The sequence below is a fragment of the Solea solea genome, chromosome 1 (assembly GCF_958295425.1).
Source record: "Solea solea chromosome 1, fSolSol10.1, whole genome shotgun sequence".
Lineage (NCBI taxonomy): Eukaryota > Metazoa > Chordata > Actinopteri > Pleuronectiformes > Soleidae > Solea > Solea solea.
The window spans coordinates 26,003,313-26,010,048 of NC_081134.1; the positions used below are offsets into that span (position 1 = coordinate 26,003,313).

At 45.9% G+C, this 6,736-nt stretch overlaps 1 pseudogene; it reads left to right on the forward strand.

The window, feature by feature from the left end:
* The first annotated feature begins 3,581 nt into the window (after positions 1-3,581).
* On the forward strand, positions 3,582-6,319 carry LOC131470855 (uncharacterized; annotated as a pseudogene).
* The last annotated feature ends 417 nt before the right edge of the window (positions 6,320-6,736 follow it).

Below are 6,736 nucleotides of genomic sequence, written 5' to 3' on the forward strand. Positions count from 1 at the left end.
TGTCACGGCTGAATTCTGCTGCATCCAAAGAAACAGAAACTTAAAGTGGAACTAAACCCCAATGCCGGATTTTAAAAATCCACCAAAAGTGGGCATGGAGTTATTGGTGAGTGCATGTGTGTGTGTGTGTGTGTGTGTGTGTGTGGGGGGGGGGGTACGAGTGAGTGAGCACCGCAGGGGGCAAGACGATCGCGTGACAGCAAGCGTAAATCACGGCAGTGGCAGGTGCTGTGGTATTTCCAGTGGCAGCTTAGAGCTGCATTTAGCATGAGATCAGAGCCGGCCCAAGGCATAGGCGAGCTAAGTAGCTGTTCAGGGCCCCGTGCCCACCAGGGCCCCTCAACTTTCGCTACAAAGTTTTTTTTTCTCCTCGTTTCCCTTTTGAAATTGCACCATGCCCCACCCCTCGAAAAATTCCACCAAACCATGATGACTACCAGGACTACTGAACTAAGGGCCTCCTGGCCATCAGGGGGACCCCATTCATTAAAAAAAAAAAACATTAAAGAGTAACTAAACCCCTAAACCACTTTTTTCAGGTTCAAACTAGTGTATATGGTTATCTAGTAACCATATCTAGTGATCCAGGTTTTGTGTAAAGTATTTGAATGATGTATTTTGTGTTGAATGTGTGTGTAAGTACGGCCTTCTCTGGATAAACTCCTCCCCATTTCGGATTAGCTGGCTCTTACCGGGCTGTCGTCACTGTCCCGGTCCTCCGTCACTAACCGTCCTCCTCTAGCCATGCCCCCACAGACACAGCAGTGGGGGGGGGGACTAGGAGTGGATACACAGCACTTATATATATGTCGTAGCAGAGCTGCATAAATTCAGTGGAATTCAGCACGAGCGGGAGAGGAAGTACGAAAATGAAACATCCGGTTTACTGTGGATTTCCGTGCGAGAAGAACTCCAAAAAAACAATCTCTGACTCCAGCTGTGTGGAAGCGCGTCCATTCTGCCCAGCAACAGTGAATACTATTTTCTGATTGGCGGATAGGTCGCTAATTCAAGACAGCTGTATGAATGAACTACGCAGCGCAATCTGCCTTCACATCATTGATTCATAGATTATTCATTTATTTGCTGTGACTTTTATCACTTATCAGCGTGGGAAATGTGTGAGTGTGCAAACTGATAATAGTAAATTTTCAATAAATGTGTTACAGCCTCAGTGCTTGTCTGGTGCATCTGTGTGGGTGTGTCTGTGTGGGTGGGTGTGTCTGTGTGGGTGAGTCTTTTCTGTCTCCAGATTGACTCTCCACCCCCTGCACACAGGAGTCTTGGGTTAGTGATCAGTGGAGGGAAAAAAGCCTCACCAGTGGAGCTGCTACAGTTCGGTGAGACTGTGACAGTTGATACTCCTCTCTGTGTTTCTGCAGTGTTGCTGTGTGGTGTTTCTTCTTCCAGTAGTCGTGGGTATAACCTGGTTCCTTTGTTCCTTTTTGTTTGGAGACCAGCGCTTTAAGTTTAACAGTATTTACTTTCAAATAAAGTAACAACTTTTGTTTTGAATTCTTAACTCTCTGTTGCCCTTCTTTTTCCCTCCCGGGTCAATATTTTTATTTGTTTGTCCATTCCTCCCCCGAGCCAAAGCCAGGGACGTAACACAATGTAACAATGATATGCATTTAGTTTTACTGTGTGTTTATGCATGTAAGCATGTGGAAACTGTATTAATATTTATGATGGCTGTTTGAAATGTAAGTGTGACCTTTTTCATCCTGTATATTTTGTGCCGTTTCATTATTTTATACATGTTTATGCTTTGTTGTTATTTCTATATGAATTCATCTTTATTTGTTTTAGGGCTCACGTGTTCAGGCCAGAGTTTCTGTTCAGGCCTTTGTTTACACCAGTAAGGCAGGTGTTACTGGTGCTTTCTTATTGCTCAGTATTTAAAGCTGATGCAGAATAATAACAATATAATGCAGTATAATGATAATAAAGTGTACATGTACTGTATCTATAAGTACCTGAATGACACATTTCTCCTCTGTTTCTAACACATCAGTAGTTCAACTTCATAAGTTCAGTTGTGCTCTGGTTAATATTTGTAATCAATGAGGTGATGATTGTTTTAATTGTTTTTCAATTGTTTAAATATATGTAGAAACTACATTTCTTTCAGTTGCTGCTCAGGTGGACAAAGAAAAAAAAGACGAGCAGATATAAATATTATCTGCGATGCTAAATATGGATTTTCACTCTGTGCTTATTATATCAACCAATGAGGCTCCCAGTATAAATTATGCATTTCCTCCCTTTAGGAATTTATAGTTAGTTTAAAATAAATCCAGATGAACACGCACATGTTTTATTTATGTTTTCTTCTTTCACTGATGCTGATCTTATAAAAGAAGGAAAACAGTAATTTCTCAGACTTCATGTCACTGACTTCATCAACACCCTCACACACGCAGACACACAAACACACACACACACACACACACACAGACACACATACACATGGTGACATGGTGATTTCTTCAACAATAACAGACGATTTTCCGCGTCATAAATGTCTGTGATTTTTCTCCAGCACAGATATGTGCAGACTGAGAGCAGAGGGAAGCACATAGCCATATGACATAGCCATAACATACATATACTATACATATATATATATATATATATATATACATATATTGAATGGAATTGAATGGAACTCTGAATATATGGAATGAAACTCTGAATATATGGAAAGAAACTCTGAATTTATGGAATGAAACTCTGAATATATGGAAAGAAACTCTGAATTTATGGAATGAAACTCTGAATATATGGAAAGAAACTCTGAATATATGGAATGAAACTCTGAATATATTCAATTAAACTCTGAATATATGGAATGGAACTCCATAAACAAAGAAGTTTGCTCCCTTTTTAACCGTGGCAGACCTAATGGCACTGCGCTCTGACACGGCACTTCTCGCGGACTGGAGAAGCTGCTGCGGCTACAGAGATTTCGGAGAAGTGCCGCGTCAGAGCACAATGCCATTACACACGGTCATTCACTGTGGGGCGGAGATTGTACACATGGGCTGTTTTGGGGCACTCCTGTCATGGAGGTTGTAGGCATGCTGAGATTGGCCTGATAAACAGCTGCCTGGCCTGTTGTAGTAGGTCTGCCAAGGTTAAAAAGGGAGCAAACTTCTTCGTCAGAAGAACGGCATTGGACAGGGGTATCGGGAGGATTTTGGAACGTACACACATTTGCCAGTGTGTTAATCATATCCTGTTTAATATTGCTGCAACAAGATTGCGAGCGGCCTGACTCATTGTCACTTTTTGCTGCAGCATCCACTCGTTACACAAGATGGCTGCAGGCACTTCCGTGAAGTCTGACATCAGTCAAGTTTCATTCCATATATTCAAGGTTTCATTCCATATATTCAAGGTTTCATTCCATATATTTAAGGTTTCATTCCATATATTCAGAGTTTCATTCAATATATATACATATATATATACATATATACTGTATGTATATGCATTTGTAATTTTTTTAATAAAATCATTACAATTCGTCCTGAACAAGAATGAGGAAAAACTAAAATAAACCTTTGCTCCTGCCACATCAACTGCGGCAGGAGCTCCGCATTCTCAAGAAACAGTACAAGGAAGCTACTGACGAGGAGAAGCAACCATTAGCAGAGCTGCAAAACATCCTGCGGAAGAAGCTGAGGATCCTCCGCAGAGCAGAGTGGCACCGGAGACGGGGAAGAGAGAGAGCCAGGAAGCGAGCAGCCTTCATCGCCAATCCCTTTGGCTTCACGAAACAACTGCTTGGGGAAAAGCGCAGTGGCCGGCTCGAGTGCTCAACAGAGGAAGTGAATCGCTTCCTCCAGGATACAGTGAGCGATTCCCTGAGAGAGCAAGAGCTGGGACCCAACAGAGCTCTCATAAGTCCTGCCCTCCCAACAACAGAGTTCAACCTGAAGGAGCCAAGCCTGAAGGAGGTTGAGGAGATCATCAAGGCAGCTCGCTCAGCATCTACTCCAGGCCCCAGTGGTGTACCCTATCTGGTCTACAAGCGTTGCCCAGAGCTCCTATGGCACCTGTGGAAGATTTTGAAGGTGATTTGGAGAAGGGGAAGAGTTGCTGACCAGTGGAGGTGGGCTGAGGGAGTGTGGATCCCCATAGAGGAGAACTCGAAAAACATCAACCAGTTTCGGACCATCTCACTATTGAGTGTCGAAGGGAAGGTGTTTTTCAGCATCGTCTCACAAAGACTGACAGAGTTTCTTCTCAAGAACAACTACATTGACCCCTCAGTACAGAAGGGAGGGATCCCAGGAGCTCCCGGCTGCTTGGAACACACTGGTGTAGTTACACAGCTCATTAGAGAGGCCCATGAAAACAGAGGCGACCTAGTTGTCTTGTGGTTGGACCTGGCCAACGCCTACGGGTCAATACCGCATAAACTGGTCGAGCTTGCTCTACACCTCCATCATGTTCCCAGTAAGATCAAGGACCTGATCCTGGATTACTACAATAATTTCAGGATGAGGGTCACTTCTGGGTAAGAAACATCAGACTGGCATTGCATTGGGAAAGGAATAATAACAGGCTGTACCATCTCTGTTATCCTTTTCTCCCTTGCCATGAACATGGTGGTCAAGCCAGCCGAGGTGGAATGCAGAGGGCCCCTAACCAAGTCAGGTGTACGTCAGCCCCCTATAAGAGCCTATATGGACGACCTTACCATCACAACAACATCGGTCCCAGGGAGTAGGTGGATCCTCCAAGGACTTGAGAGGCTCATCAGCTGGGCAAGGATGAGTTTTAAGCCTGCTAAATCAAGGTCCATGGTGCTGAAGAAGGGGAAAGTGATTGACAATTTCCGTTTTTCCATCTCAGGAACATTCCAACCATCACGGAGCAACCTGTCAAGAGTTTGGGGAAACTCTTTGACTCCAGCCTGAAAGACTCTGTTGCCATCCAGAAGTCCAACAAAGAGCTTGGAGCTTGGCTCACCAAGGTTGACAAGTCTGGTCTGCCTGATAGATTTAAAGCCTGGATCTACCAGCATTCCATCCTGCCCCGAGTCCTATGGCTCCTGCTGGTCTATGCAGTCCCAATAACAACATTTGAGTCCCTAGAAAGGAAGATCAGTGGCTGGGCCTTCCACGTAGTCTCACAATCGCTGCACTGTACGGGACGAGTAACATCCTGCAACTGCCCTTCAGTGGTCCCACGGAAGAATTCATGGTGGTAGGCACCAGAGAAGCCCTACAGTACAGGGACTCCAGGGACTGCAAGGTGTCATCAGCTGGGCATTGAGGTGAGGACAGGAAGGAAGTGGAAGGCTGGGAAAGCACTGGAGGCAGCAGAGTCACGTCTGAGACAAAAGGCTCTGGTGGGCACTGTGGCGACAGGCAGAGCAGGCTTGGGTTACTTCCCGAAGACTCTGGTCTGCCAGGCCTGTGGCAAGGAAAGACACCATCTACTCCAGGAAGAGGTCCGAGCAGGCGTAGAGGAAGAGCGAGTGAGCAGGGCAGCGGGACTCCGGCAGCAGGGAGCGTGGACAAGGTGGGAGAGTGCACTGCAGCGCAGGATCACCTGGACAAACATCTTGCAGGCAGACTTCCATCGGGTCCGTTTCCTTATACAAGCTGTCTATGATGCCCTGCCAAGCCCAGCGAACCTCCATGTCTGGGGGAAGAGCGAGACACCTTCCTGCCTTCTTTGCTCTGGAAGAGGCTCCTTAGGACATCTCCTCAGCTGCTGCCCAAAGGCTCTGGCTGATGGCCCCTATCGTTGGCGCCATGACCAGGTGCTTAAGGCAATTGCTGAGAGCTTAGTCTCAGCCATCAGCACCAGCAAACACCATCATGCTCCAAAGAAGGCAGTCCCCTTCATCAAAGCTGGAGAGAAACCCCGGGCACGCCCACAACTAACAACAGGCCTCCTCCACACTGCCTCTGACTGGCAGCTGCAGGTCGACCTGGGGAAGCAGCTGAGGTTCCCCCAGCACATTGTAACAACAAGTCTCCGCCCAGACATGATCATTACCTCTGAGGCTTCAAGACACCTGATCATCCTGGAACTTACGGTGCCCTGGGAAGAGCGTATTGAGGAAGCCAATGAGAGGAAACGCGCTAAGTACCAGGAACTGGTGCAGCCTATAGAAGTCGGCTGCAGAGGCTTTGCAGGGCGTTCACTTTGTAAAGTCCTCAGCCGTTTGAGTGTTACAGGGGCAGCCAAGAAGAGGGCCATCCAATCCACGAGTGGAGCCGCAGAGAAGGCCACAAGGTGGCTTTGGATTAAGAGGGCTGATCCGTGGACTGCTACTGGGACGCAAGTCGGGACTTGATCAACCCTGACTGGGTCGCCTGGGCGAGGGTGGATGATGTTGCAAGACCCGAAACACCCAATGATCCCAGTATACATCACTGAGGATGCGTCCCAGTGCATCCTAGAGATGTTTCTTGCACAGGAAAAACTAAAATAAACCTTTGTAATTATCTTTGAGTAGTTTGAAACTACCACCTAGTGGCAGATGAATAGAACTTTACATTAACAGCAATGTAACGACAAGTGGACGTTTGACAGAGAAGAAAGTGAATGACTTTTAACAACAAAAATGTGCTTTTAATTCATGATAAACATCGACTCTGTCTTTGTGAGTATTTGTCGTTATTTTCTTATGTAGAAGTAAGTAAAAGTAAACATTGTTGTCTATAACATGAGCGAATGTAAAGAGCTGCAGTGATGTGAAGCTCTAACTGCA